We start from the raw sequence: 15,545 nt of genomic DNA, 5'->3' as shown, positions 1-15,545 counted from the left end.
TCATCCTCTGTATTTTCAGCTTCAAAAAGATAAGGTCGTGAATCCTCATTTGTCCAAAAATAGTCGTCTTTGTTGTCTTTTTTCAAGTACCAAGCAGGGAAATCAATACACTCAGGAAATAGGTTCCGGTAATGATTAAAATGACCAAAATATGGTAAATATTGAACGTATTACATATTGTTATGAACGTGTCTGTTACTATATTATATATATATATATATATATATATATATATATATATATATATATATATATATATATATATATATATATATATATATATACTTGCAGTGTGTATGTAAAATGTTAATGGAGGGTTTTGAAGTGGTTTTAGAGGGCTTTGACAGGTACAATGGTTACTCCCATTAATTAACATATTTTTTATCTTTAGAATCCTAAAAAAAAAAGACATATGTGTTCTTGTCTAATAAAGATTGCAAATGATAGGCAAAATTCTAAAAAGTACAGTTCCCTTTTAAAAAGATTACAGTGAAATGTTCCCTCGCTTATGTTTTCACCTGCAATGTTGTTGCAAGTGGCTGTGCTGACTGGCTTCCATCCGGTAAAACACGAGTGATGGCGTCACCGACCATTGTCCACAAATGACGAATCGTTGCACGCCCAGTATCAGTATCAACATCGGCCAATACTCAAAGCTCCAATATCGGTATTGTATTAGAAGTGAAATACACCAAAATTATCAATTGAAATTTAAGGTAATGTCATGGAATTTAGATTCTACTTCCTTCAATTCAATTTTCTTTAATTTTTATTAATCAAGCCAACAAAATAATGCACAATAATACCATAATAATACAATTCCAATTCCAAAATCACACCCGGCCCAGCAATAGCAATCAACAGAGCAATTGAGAGGACACACAAACATGACACAAAACAATCCAAAAGTAGTCAAACAAAAATGAATAATACCAACAACAGTATCAATATTAATAACAATTCCAACATAGCAGTGATTAGAAATCCCTCATTTACATTTTCATCACAGCCATCTACAAAATTCTAATTTATAAGATTCAAATTTGAGTGAGTATTTCACTTCCTACTTGGAACATAAATTCCAATTCGATATAAAGGAATCGACTTGAAATAGAATTTGGGAGACATTCAAATTAGAATTTTGCACAAGCCTAAATTATAGTGATGTTCTGGGTAGTTCAACAATCAGTACGTTTCCATGCACTTATTTAGTCCAATTTCTCAAATTGTTCATCTCTAAATTAGCCTCCTACAGCCCATGGAAACACCTTCATCCGATTGTGTTCGGTTTTTGAAAAGTCGGACTAACACACCTGAAATTATGCGATTGAAAACCAGATCTCTTGCCGGAGAGGACCCTTCGCATCGCTCATGCGTCAGTCTCAACGTGCGAGATATAACCCGGAAGCAGCTACCATTCAATAAAAAAAAAAAGCAACAATCGAGACTGTTTATTTGCTTCACAAATTAAAAGTACAGAACATTTTGAAATGCATCGACGGTAGACAAAAAGAAACAGAGATTTATTTAAGAAGGTAGCTTAAGAAATGTAAAATGCTTAATTTGCACTCCTGAACCAAATACGAATGAGATGAAAGAGAATGAAGCAGGTAAATAAAAGGTGTATAATAAAAAGCACACGCTGCATTTGTGCACTGCAAACTGATTAGCAATAATTCTGAATTCCACACAACTGGCAAGAAAGTCCAGAACATTACAAACTTCATTTGGAACAGTATCGGCTTGGGCACCAACGGTCTTTTCTTTCGGATTCAAAAGTCCTTCCAACAATCATGAATTGATTAACGTGGACCCCGACTTAAACAAGTTGAAAAACTTATTTGGGTGTTACCATTTAGTGGTCAATTGTACGGAATATGTACTGTACTGTGCAATCTACTAATAAAAGTTTCAATCAATCAATCAATCCACAGAGCCTTGTGAATGAACTCCAAGACATTCAAAAGTTTTGTTTTCGTGATTTTTCATCCAAAAATTCCGTCAAACAACTCTTCCGCCGGCCTTTTTTTGCTTCGGACTTGCATTCGCTCCGGTACATTCTTGCAGTGACGTGCAGTCACCGGGCGGGGCCTCACCTGCAATCATGGAAAGAAAAAAAATGTAAAAAGAAAAAAAAAAATTAAATTGTTATATGTATCCAGTGATTATACTATAAAGTTATTTTCCATTTAACTTCACCAGTTTTAGATTATTTTTATTCAAAATCGCTGAATTTTCACATTTGCCGTTCAAATACTGAGATGAGACTTGCTGTGATCAGCAGCCAGTTGAGGCACGTCACTCAGTTGTGCCTCAACATGGATTGCGGAATCGGCTAACTGCTGGCCTGCTGTGCAGTGAGACCGTATTGCTATATGAATTATATTATACATTTCCATAGTTTAGTTAGCTGAGGTATATAATGTACAGTGTATTTTGTCAACAACTGTATGTGTGTAACGTATTTCTTGTGCTGAGCGATCATAAAACTGCTGTGAAGACACACTGGTTGAGGCTCGCAGTAATCCCGCCTCCTGGTGGTAGAGAATGAACCCTCGCCATAGAATGCACCCCTGACGGGAGTGTTATATCAACTAAAGCCCACACTTAAACTTTCCACGTGCAAGATTTAAACTATTTAAAAAAGTTATTTAATAAGAAGCCAAAAAGTGCAAAAACAATAATGTTCGTGTTGGAGGAGTTGTGAATGACAGGGCCACAACATTAGGTACACCTACAGACTGCAGCACGGATTTCATATTTTATTCATTCACAACTCCTCCAACACGAACATTATTGTTTTTGCACTTTTTGGCTTCTTATTGAGCTGCTGCATTTTTTGGTTGGGTTGTTTATTTCTTTTGAGTAATCTCTACATTTCTAAAAGGGGAGGAATGTAATAGAGTGATCTATGTTTGTCTGTTGCCATCTCCTGGTTAATGTTGGCTATAGCGTACTGGGGTTACTTTTTGGTTGGCCAACGATTTACGTGGTGTTGCGCACCTGACGTCAAGTGTGTTGAGTCTGTTCTGAAGTCTACAGTAAAGAGACGTACTTCATCACATTGCCTGGTTATTGCCTCCAACCCAATATATTACATAAAGGTAAGACCATAATTACGTTTTTTTTATTAAATGTGCTTTTTTGTGTGCTACAGTTTGTATGTGTAAAGTTAAAGTTAAGTTAAAGTACCAATGATTGTCACACACACTAGGTGTGGTGAAATTTGTCCTCTGCATTTGACCCATCCCTTGATCACCCCCTGGGAGGTGAGGGGAGCAGTGGGCAGCAGCGGCGCCGCGCCCAGGAATAATTTTTGGTGATTTAACCCCCAATTCCAACTCTTAATGCTGAGTGCCAAGCAGGGAAGAATGCTGGTATGAGCTTTTAAACATAACCCGTTAACTGCTGCCAATCAAATGGTGAATAAGATACTCTTTAGGGTTCATATGTTTGTAAATCTGACTGTGATGAAGTCAGTGTCTCACCAGCCATGAACCTCACCGCACATCACTGCATTCTTGGTAGTAGCATCATGTTGGTAGCCCAAATCAAGATCATTCCTTGATACTGTCTGCTATTTAACATCGACATAGCCATGAGTGACGTAATATTTGTAATATGTGCCAATATTACAGCGGAAATCAGTCAAAATAAGTTGTAAGGATCCGCAGATGTCTAGTGTGACATCAAAGGTCGACCATTTTATAAAGGAATTATTTTAACCGCACTAAAAGAGAGTAAGCGCCCCCCCAGTGTATTCAAAGTCCTCATGTGTCCAGGGACTCAAAAACAAGCTCTATTGCATGAACTGCGTATGACCAATAGTCACATTAGAGAAAGTGCATGGACACCTGGACTTCAAATGAAGGTGTGAAAATACAAATAAAACAAACTACCGGTATTAGAGAAATCAGAGTAGTGTCCCAATACCAATATTTTGGTACCGGTACCAAAATGATTTCGATACTCTTCTGCACTTTTCTAAATAAAGGGGACCACAAAAAATGGCATTATTGGCTTTATTTTAACAAAAAATCTTAGGGTACATTAAACATATGTTTCTTATTGCAAGGTTGTCCTTAAATAAAATAGTGAACATACAAGACAACTTGTCTTTTATTAGTAAGTAAGCAAACAAAAGCTCCTAATTTAGTCTGCGGACATATGCAGTAACATATTGTGTCATTTTCCATTATATTATTTTGTCAAAATTATTAAGGACAAGTGGTAGAAAACGAATTATTAATATACTTGTTAATTTACTGTTAATATCTGCTTTATTTCTCTTTAAACATGTTCTATCTACACTTTTGTTAAAATGTAATAATCACTTATTCTTCTGTTGTTTGGATACTTTACATTAGTTTTGGATGATACCCCAAATTTGGGTATCAATCCGATACCAAGTAGTTACAGGATCATACATTGGTCATATTCAAAGTCCTCATGTGTCCAGGGACATATTTCCTGAGTTTATAAACATAATATACATTTTAAAAAAACGAAAAATGTTGTGATGCCAAAAAAATATTGACGTAATCATAGTAGTATCGACTCGATACGCTACTGTACTTGGCATCATTACAGTGGATGTTAGGTGTACATCCACCAATGGCGTTTGTTTACATTTTGAGGCTGACCGGTACTTTTTAGAGGCGGTATTGTACCGAATATGATTCATTAGTATCGCGGTACTATACTAATACCGGTATACCGTACAACCCTAAATCAGACTAATTTAGTGCATGGAAACGTAGTGAATTGGAACCCATTTTAAGTTGAATGATAGATAGACAATATAAAAAAAAAATGGAGTGGAAAAGTATATGACGGAGAAGCGGGCTAACCTCTTCTAGGAGCACAAATTGAAAAGCAGAGCACTAGACTGTAAAGTACAGCCGTTATCCTCGCTGTCACATGCCATAAAGCATCCCCCCAGAGGAGGAGAGGGACAGCTATTTACAGCAAATAGCCATGCTGTAGCCTCTGTAGCGAGGCGGTAAGATATGCAGACTCACACAAGACAAAATCCCCGTCTCTTGATGACTGATTGAAGGAAATGAAAGCGATATATTGTGCGGATTCGGAGGAATGTACAATACTTAATGCAGCATGCAAGTCCATTGTATTGTGAGATGGTAAGTCTCATCACGCACTTGTTCTGTGCAGCTGGAGGTTAACTCAAAAACAAGCTCTATTGCATGAATCCACACCTCGCCGGCATGCTTTTGTATGCACTGTGGCAGTCGCACACTCTCACAAAACGTCTGCCTCGACAAAGACGACGCCACAGAGGATTGGTATTCCTAGTAGTGTAACGTGCGTCCTTCAAATTCATAATCCCTTGTTGCAATGATACTCACTAACCAATGTTTAAACAGGCTGCAGTACTGCTTGTGGCACCACGGACTTATTAGAAAACTACATTCAGTGTTGGGTACAGGTTAAAAACTGACCTTGGGTAAACAAAGAGGCAATTTACATGCAAATGATACTGCTGGCATTTGCTGTAATTGCTATTTGTGCCGCTCGTCTGAAACCATACAATGCACTTTTAAATTGGTCTGTTGATTTGAAAGAGGGCTTTTAAAAAGACCGTACTTGACAGATTCATGTGTTAGCAAAACCACTCTGTGTGGCCCAGAAATAGGCTAAAAATAAACTCATTCTCAGCGGACAAAGCATACATTGATGATAGACTGAATTTTAAAGTTAAAAAGTTAAAGTACCAATAACTGTCACACACACACAAGGTGTGGTGAAATGATCCTCTGTATTTAACCCATCACCCTTGATCAGGAGGGGAGCGGTGAGCAGGAGCGGTGGCCGCAGAGCCCGGGAATCATTTTGGTGATTTAACCCCCGATTCCAACCCTTGACGCTGAGTGCCAAGCAGGGAGGTCATGGGTCCCATTTTTTATAGTCTTTGGTATGACTCGGCCGGGGTTTGAACTCACGACCTACCGATCTCAGGGCGGACACTCTAACCACAAGGCCACTGAGCAGGTTTGTGATCAAGTCAAACCATGCTGACAAAAGGGTGAACATTTGTCAAAACACGCCTGTTCTGATAGTTTAATGACAAATAAATAAGGCTTGGTAAAACAATCAATTTAATCGTAAATTATGGATGGATATCTTTAAAATGTTGCAATATCGATTCACAGGGCATGATATTGATGAATAAAACATATTTTAAAGAGGAGTCTTGCAAAGAGCCTGCTGATGTGGTGAAAACTATGAAGAAAGGACGACAACTGCCAATCAGGAGATGACATGCACCGTATTTTACGGACTATAAAGCGCACTTAAAATCCGTTAATTTTCTCAAAAACCGACAGTGCGCCTTATAACCCGGTGCGCCTAATGTATGGCATAATTCTGGTTGTGCTTACTGACCTCGAAGCAATTTTATTTGGCACATGGTGTAATGATAAGTGTCACCAGTAGATGGCAGTCATACATAAGAGATACGTTTAAAGTGCATGATGACAACAATAAACAACACCAAAACATTAAATGTTCCAATGAGAATATAGAACATTACACACGGCGCTCAAAAATCTGTCAAAATGTTTTTAGTACGACTTCGGTAAGCTATGAAGCCGCACCGCTTGATCGATTGTCGTCGCATTAAACCTACGTGTATTATTATGGTGTGTGTATAAGGACTATATTGTCTTACATAGGGATTATGGATAATAGGCAAAATTCCCCAAAAAGTAATTTTTTTTAAAAACTGTGCCTGAACCATATTTAAAAATTAAAAATATGCAAAAAAAAAATGTTTTCAAACAAAAAGAAAGAAAACAACACAAAAACCTTTTTTTTTCCTATGTCACTGTGACATTCAAGTTGAACAGACCAGTGATTTAAATACTTTAAATATATAAACTAAATATAACAGTACATTAAAAAATAAGAAACCAAATCCTCAACAAATTATCAATATTATTACAGAAAAGAACGTGCAAAAAGCGACTTATGTAATATTGATAACCATAATTACAAGGGTTTGTGAATGCAACCTTGCTTGCTGTAAGCCTCATTGGTGCATAATGAGGAAGTGCTTTGTTGTTGTTGTTGTTGTTGTGGCTAGTGGCTAATAGGTTTAAGAGTGTCTGACTTAAGAGATGGTACTCGCACAACAACACATGAAACTGGCTTTTTGTGCCCATCCCTACTTTTGAAGGAACTGTAAAATTTGAGCAAGATTGGCAAAATTTAGCAGCTAAATGACCGCAAGTCATCCATCCATCCATTTTCTACCGCTTATTCCCTTCGGGGTCGCGGGGGGCGCTGGTGCCTATCTCAGCTACAATCGGGCGGAAGGCGGGGTACACCCTGGACAAGTCGCCACCTCATCGCAGGGCCAACACAGATAGACAGACAACATTCACACTCACATTCACACACTAGGGCCAATTTAGTGTTGCCAATCAACCTATCCCCAGGTGCATGTCTTTGGATGTGGGAGGAAGCCGGAGTACCCGGAGGGAACCCACGCAGTCACGGGGAGAACATGCAAACTCCACACAGAAAGATCCCGGGCCCGGGATTGAACCCAGGACTACTCAGCACCTTCGTATTGTGAGGCAGACGCACTAACCCCTCTGCAAGTCAATGATCATTTATTTTAACGTTGATAGAACTTTGAGGATATGGGGACGGCGTGGCACTGTTGGGAGAGTGGCCGTGCCAGCAACCTGAGGGTTCCTGGTTCGATCCCCACCTTCTACCAACCTAGTCACGTCCATTGTGTCCTTGAGCAAGACACTTCACCCTTGCTCCTGATGGGTTGTGGTTAGCACCTTGCATGGCAGCTCCTGCCATCAGTGTGTGAATGGGTGAATGTGGAAATAGTGTCAAAGCGCTTTGAGTACCTTGAATATAGAAAAGCGCTATACGAGTGTAACCCATTTACCATTTACCATATCTATTTTATGTATGCTAGCATGTTGTCACAATCGGGTCGCAGCTTGCTGCGCGGTTGTTCTTCCAAGATGCAAAAGGACGGCTCCGGACGAAGGCGTAAAGGTAGGATTTGATTTATTAACATAACTCACCCAACTACCAAAAACACGAGCAACACAACAAAAAGGCAAGCGTGTCTAAAACATGTGAAGCTAATATTTAGCAGAAGCTATGACATGGGACATGAACACTTACTTGGTCAGAACGTGACGTAAACAATGAAGCCAGGCCGACTGACTAGCAAAGACTAGCTTAAATAATGCCTCTGATTAGTGCTCGGGAAGCAGGTGAGCGGGTGAGCACTAATCAGAGACAGGTGAACTCAATGAATCGCCATGGTGACTAAACAAACAAGGAATCGCAAACGGGAACTGAAGAAGTCCAAAACTGACAGAACATAACTAAACAAAACATGATCCGGACCACGGATCATGACACATCTTCCGAAGTTTTGACCACAACCAATAGGGCAGTGGTCCCCAACCTTTTTTGCACCACAGACCGGTTTAATATAGGCATTTTTTTCAGGGACAATCCACATTCCAGTCATTATTCCACAAACTTTTTGCCTCTCACTTGTGCCAGATAAATACAGCAAAAATAAGTGCAGGAAAAATACAACTCACTATAACGCTGAATTAGTGGGAGCCTTGGGCTTGTTTCTTTGCAATAAGATGCAGATGAAAATCAGCCTTGGCTACAATCTGTCACATTTATATTTGATATGTTCATTAATGTGCTTTGTATCATGTCACAAAGTTATAACAAATATTTATTGTACATCTATAAAAAAGCTTATTGGTGTGTCTGGTGGGACAGTCGAAAGTTAAAGGCCTACTGAAATTAATTTTTATTTATTTAAACGGGGATAGCAGATCCATTCTATGTGTCATACTTGATCATTTCGCGATATTGCCATATTTTTGCTGAAAGGATTTAGTAGAGAACATTGATGATAAAGTTCGCAACTTTTGGTCGCTGATAAAAAAAGCCTTGCCTGTACCGGAAGTAGCGTGACGTCGCAGGTTGAAAGGTTCCTCACATTTCCCCATTGTTTACACCAGCAGCGAGAGCGATTCGGACTGAGAAAGCGAAGATTACCCCATTAATTTGGGGATGAAAGATTTGTGGATGAGGAACGTGAGAGTGAAGGACTAGAGTGCAGTGCAGGACGTATCTTTTTTCGCTCTGACCGTAACTTAGGTACAAGGGCTCATTGGATTCCACACTTTCTCCTTTTTCTATTGTGGATCACGGATTTGTATTTTAAACCACCTCGGATACTATATCCTCTTGAAAATGGGAGTCGAGAACGCGAAATGGACATTCACAGTGACTTTTATCTCCACGACAATACATCGGCGAAGCACTTTAGCTACGGAGCTAACGTGATAGCATCGGGCTTAACTGCAGATAGAAACAAAAGAAATAAACCCCTGACTGGAAGGATAGACAGAAAAAAAACAATACTATTAAACCATGGACCTGTAACTAAACGGTTAATGCTTTCCAGACTGGCGAAGCTTAACAATGCTGTTGCTAACGACGCCATTGAAGCTAACTTAGCTACGGGACCTCACAGAGCTATGCTAAAAACATTAGCTATCCACCTATGCCAGCCAGCCCTCATCTGCTCATCAACACCCGTACTCACCTGCGTTCCAGCGATCGACGGAGCGACGAAGGACTTCACCCGATCATCAATGCGGTCGGCAGCTAGCGTCGGATAGCGCGTCTGCTATCCAAGTCAAAGTCCTCCTGGTTGTGTTGCTGCAGCCAGCCGCTAATACACCGATCCCACCTACAGCTTTCTTCTTTGCAGTCTTCATTGTTCATTAAACAAATTGCAAAAGATTCACCAACACAGATGTCCAGAATACTGTGGAATTTGGCGACGAAAACAGAGCTTTTTGTATTGGATACAATGGTGTCCGAATACTTCCGTTTCAACTATTGACGTCACGCGCATACGTCATCATACCGAGACGTTTTCAACCGGATATTTCCCGGGAAATTTAAAATTGCACTTTATAAGTTAACCCGGCCGTATTGGCATGTGTTGCAATGTTAAGATTTTATCATTGATATATAAACTATCAGAATGCGTGGTCGGTAGTAGTGGGTTTCAGTAGGCCTTTAAGTATGAGAAAATGCAGTCGTTTATAAATTATATAATGTTTCTCTGCGGCCTGGTAGCAAATGCGTCACAAACCGGTACCGGTCCCCGGACCGGTGGTTGGGGACCACTGCTACTGGGGACGCAATTTAGGACAAATTTAGGTAATCGCAAACAAATGCAACAAAAAATGACCAAACAAATGATACTAATCTCTAAGTTAGCAGCGTAGAGACATTTTTTCTAGCGTTAACCATGAGAAGAAAGCTATTTGTGCTTTCCTGCTGCATCGATTCCATTTAAAGATGGAGGTTCTATAACAGCAGACGGACAAAGCGCTCATCTTTAGATCAATAAAGATGCAATTGAGCCACAAATCCATCCAAAGTGCAACCTTAATGTTAAGCTAGCACAACCATTTTGCTACGACATCCAAAGAGGAGGCTAACAATCCACATTTCAGTCATTATTCCACTAACTTTTTGTCTCTTTCAAATTCCCCTTTTTTAAAAAGCGTTGTCCATGGATGGTTAGCAAGAATAGGTAGCAGCAAACAACCTTTTTCTTTGTCTTTATGTGTTTTCGCAGTGACGGGGGAAAAGAAAGCCAGATGGTTGTGCAGTAATGTAGCGTATTAGCATATTGTTCTAACCACAAACTGACAGCTTGAAGCAAGCAGCATCTTTACATCTCTGGATTTGTGTCCCTCGGCAGCTCCTCTCGGAAAAATAGTCCGGATCAGGAAAAAAATGAATAATGCATTCGCTTGGACCGCTCTGTTGGCCAGGTTTTAGTTTTTTAGCGACAAGAGCATTGGAAAGACTATGTTCCTCATCGAGTATAACATAAAGTTTTCAACATTCCAGTTCTATTACAAAATAAGCCAATTTCATGTCCAATATGTATAACAGCGATGAGAAGAATAGACAATTACCTTTGGTACTTGAAAGAACAGAATGAGACATCCATTGATAAATAACGTTTCATACCAGCTGTCTTCCAGAACAGCTTGTCAAGCGTGTGTTGACACTTATGGTGTTTTCCCCCGAAATAAACGTGTCACTTTGGACTGAAATAAGAAGGACTTTCATAAGAACTGATCGTAAAGAACCTGTGCTGTCAAAGGAGGATCCAACCGTGTGGTAAATCATGTCATCTCCCAGACTTTCTGTGCAACAACAGTAGGTAAATAACACAAAGAGTAAAGCCTTTGTTGTTTTGTTACACCTGGATGATGTGCGTCGCTAATTTTTGAATAGGCTCAACATTTACATGTACAAACGCTACATTTTGCCATACCTTTGTAGGTTATGGGTAGGGATGTTCCGATCAGTTAAGAAGTACCAATGATTGTCACACACACTAGGTGTGCTGAAATTTGTCCTCTGCATTTGACCCACCCCCTTGTTCACCCCTTGGGAGGTGAGGGGAGCAGTGAGCAGCAGCGGTGGCCGCGCCCAGGAATCCTTTTTGGTGATTCAACCCCCAATTCCAATCCTTGATGCTGAGTGCCAAGCAGGGAGGTAATGGGTCCCATTTTTATAGTCTTTGGTATGACTTGGCCGGGGTTTGAACTCACAACCTACCGATCTCAGGGCGGACACTCTAACCACTGCAATAACAGTAGGTAAATAACACAAAAAGTAAAGCGTTTGTTGTTTTGTTTCACCTGAATGATGTGCGTCGCTACTTTTTGAATAGGCTCAACATTTACATGTACAAACACTACATTTTGCCATACCTTAGTAGGTTATGGGTAGGGATGTTCCGATCAGGGTTTTATGCTGCCAATCTCAATACCGATCATCCATGAGTGAGATTATATCATCAACTGTAAATTTTTTAATGTATTTATGGTAAGTACTATGACAGCGTAACAATATCAAAACAATATTCAAACTAGTTCCTTATTGGCTTTTGTTACATACAGTTGTTTGAGCGAAACAAAGTACAAAACCCAAAAACCAGTGAAGTTGGCACGTTGTGTAAATCGTAAATAAAAACAGAATACAATGATTTGCAAATCCTTTTCAACTTATATTCAATTAAATACACTGCAAAGACAAGATACTTAACGTTCGAACTGGAAAATGTTGTTTTTTTTTGCAAATATTAGCTCATTTGGAATTTGATGCCGGCAACATGTTTCAAAAAAGCTGGCACAAGTGGCAAAAAAGACTGAGAAAGTTGAGGAATGCTCATCAAACACTTATTTAGAACATCCCACAGGTGAACAGGTTAATTGAGAACAGGTGGGTGCCATGATTGGGTATAAAAGCAGCTTCCATGAAATTCTCAGTCATTCACAAACAAGGATGTTGTGAAAGGGTCACCACTTTGTGAACAACTATCAAATGCATAAATTGCAACTCAAGATATTTCAAGCCTTGTTTTGATTGAATGTTTAATGACTATGGCTTACAGTTCATGAAAACCTTGAATTGAAAAGCTCAGAAAATATGGGGTCTTCCAAAACGGTAAGCTATGATCATCAAAATTATAACAAATAAGGCTTACCATATCTCACTTTGTATGTAATGACTTAATATCACATATTAGTTTCAAACTTGAAGTTGAGTTGCTGACATGAATGAAATTTTACACGATATTCAAGTTTTATGAGTTTTACCTGCATAATGGAAACGACTGTGTGAAAATGTGTTGGCAGGAAAATATGCAACTGTCTCCGACTACAACGGAAGATTCACCTACCGAAAATCAGGAGCACTGTGGCAAATTGAGTCAAGCTTTTTACCCTAAACTTATTCACTAATTGTCTGTCCTGCATACTTACTGCTCGCCTCGGAGCCAGTCAGAATCTGCCTCTCGTCTTGCTCATCTAAATGAGAAGGCATTCATTTCAATTTAACAAATAAAAGTTACTACCTATTTTTTACGTAAGATGACGTACTAGCGTTACTGCTGCTGGGATTTGTCCTATTGACAAAATTGCAATCTTGCAATTATTACAAGTAGCGCTGTTGCAATCTTTTCTTTGTAAAATATAGCCATGCTTAGAGCGTTTGTTCCGCCCGTACGCCGTCATTATGCTGTCCGACATCACTACGCCTGTTGCGTAACGGCCTCATTTCTATCCACTGGCATCGTAAAGGGAATCGTTTAAAAAAATTGGCAAGCGATTCCAAGGAATTGATACACCGTGAACCGGTTCTGAACAAGAACTGGTTTTCCAATTCCTAACCGTAGTCGTTAATGTTAATCGCTTCAATGTTAATTAGCATCGAGCTAGTGCTAATGTTGTCTGTCTGCTAAGCTAGCAAGTAGAGACTAACCTTTAGTTCAGAGTCATTTTAAGTATGTGGATTAAATATGCAGATCTACTTCCTGTGTCTTTCTATGGTGCTAAGCCCTCTGTGTAATGAGATATATAAACATTTGCTTCCTAGTTGTGATGTATTTATATATTTATTTACGCTATATTAATCCGTGGTAAGCCAATTAATAAGATAATATTATATGTCAGTGTTTACATGACAGAGATATTAAAGCGTGATGATATTTTCTCCCCATTTTACCAACAAAAATGCTTGCTCTTTTAGTTTATTTTGGAGCAAAAACCTCAGAGTCATATTTTGGTACTCGATGCATGCTAGCTGTTGACATGCTAACATTAGCATGTTAGCATCCAAGTTTGTTTTTTTTTAGCTTATTTTAGAGATATACACTTAAGAATCATGTATTTTGTAAAATTGGCACTATCTGGCTAACCTGTTAGCCTTCAGTTACCAAAACTACATTTCCTAGTAACTATCAAGAGTTACAGGGATTTAAAACAGGACTGTGATTTGACAATGAGCTCGGAGTATTACTACTAATACTATTAAACCATGGACCTGTAACTACACGGTTAATGCTTTCCAGCCTGGCGAAGCTTAACAATGCTGTTGCTAACGACGCCATTGAAGCTAACTTAGCAACGGCACCTCACAGAGCTATGCTAAAAACATTAGCTATCCACCTACGCCAGCCAGCCCTCATCTGCTCATCAACACCCGTGCTCACCTGCGTTCCAGCGATCAACGGAGCGACGAAGGACTTCACCCGATCATCCGTGCGGTCGGCGGCTAGCGTCAGATAGCTCGTCTGCTATCCAAGTCAACGTCCTCCTGGTTGTGTTGCTGCAGCCAGCCGCTAATACACCGATCCCACCTACAACTTTCTTCTTTGCAGTCTTCATTGTTCATTAAACAAATTGCAAAAGATTCACCAACACAGATGTCCAAAATACTGTGGAATTTTGAGATGAAAACAGAGCTTTTTGTATTGGATTCAATGTGTTCGCATACTTCCGTTTCAACGATTGACGTCACGCTCATACATCATCATACATAGACGTTTTCAATCGGAAGTTTAGCGGGAAATTTAAAATTGCACTTTATAAGTTAACCCGGCCGTATTGGCATGTGTTGCAATGTTAAGATTTCATCATTGATATATAAACTATCAGACTGCGTGGTCGGTAGTAGTGGGTTTCAGTAGGCCTTTAAACAAGTAAAACATCAATACAGTATTTGTTTTCCCATTTTTGCTGAAATCCCGCGCTTTTTGAGGTTATGGCTACAAGGAACGCATCAAATAATGATAACACATTCATAAAATGCCAAGTTTATTCAATGTGTTTTTTTCCCCATGGAAACTAAAACAAACCCAGAGGTGCACAAACAGGAACTATGGAGTCCAAAACTAACAGAAAATAACAAAACATGATCCGGGCCACGGATCATGACAACATGGTATCATTACAGTGGATGTCAGGTGTAGATTCACCCATGGCATTTGTTTACATTCAGGGTGCTAGCTTGCTGTTAGCGGTTAGCTATTGTATCCTCCTACGGTGTGTAGTGAAGCATGTTTAGCTATTCCTCGTCTTGCAGGGATTATACTTGTAAGAAACCTACTTTATTCGTCGCCATGGAGGCGAAGATTAGTGCATTAGAAGTAGCTAAAACACTGCGGATGGACGTTCGCTGCTAGCTAGCTAAGTTGTCCTGAAGAATTTGGAGGTAATTGTTTTTTTTATTGTACCATTTACTCTCTGTAAAGCACCAGTTCCATTGGCAGCAAAACAGGCCCAGAGCATAATACTACCACCACTGTGCTTGACGGTGGGCATGGTGTTCCTGGGATTAAAGGCTTAGCCTTTTCTCCTCCAAACATGTGGATGTTGTGACCAAACAGCTCAATTTTAGTTTCATCTGACATCACATGGACAAAGATAAGACCTTCTGGAGGAAAGTTCTGTGGTCGGATGAAACAAAAATTGAGCTGTTTGGCCACAATACCCAGCAATATGTTTGGAGGAGAAAAGGTGAGGCCTTTAATCCCAGGAACACCATGCCTACCGTCAAGCATGGTGGTGGTAGTATTATGCTCTGGGCCTGTTTTGCTGCCAATGGACCTGGTGCTTTAAATGGGACAATGGAAAAGGAGG

At 39.6% G+C, this 15,545-nt stretch overlaps 1 protein-coding gene across 16 annotated transcripts in view; it reads right to left on the bottom strand.

The window, feature by feature from the left end:
* Positions 1-1,412: 1,412 nt before the first annotated feature.
* stxbp5a (syntaxin binding protein 5a (tomosyn)) overlaps positions 1,413-15,545 on the bottom strand; it is a 441,079-nt gene continuing 426,946 nt past the window's right edge. For 10 of the 16 annotated variants that reach the window (XM_062044606.1, XM_062044598.1, XM_062044603.1 and 7 more), the window contains one exon: positions 1,413-2,096. The gene's annotated coding sequence lies outside the window, so the exon portion shown is untranslated. The remainder of the gene's footprint in view (positions 2,097-15,545) is intronic. The other 6 variants (XM_062044602.1, XM_062044601.1, XM_062044609.1 and 3 more) reach the window with 1 other exon arrangement.

The sequence above is a fragment of the Entelurus aequoreus genome, linkage group LG04, assembly GCF_033978785.1.
Source record: "Entelurus aequoreus isolate RoL-2023_Sb linkage group LG04, RoL_Eaeq_v1.1, whole genome shotgun sequence".
Classification (NCBI taxonomy): domain Eukaryota; kingdom Metazoa; phylum Chordata; class Actinopteri; order Syngnathiformes; family Syngnathidae; genus Entelurus; species Entelurus aequoreus.
The sequence above is the reverse complement of the archived record's forward strand: the minus strand, read 5'-3'. Positions and strand labels throughout refer to the sequence as shown.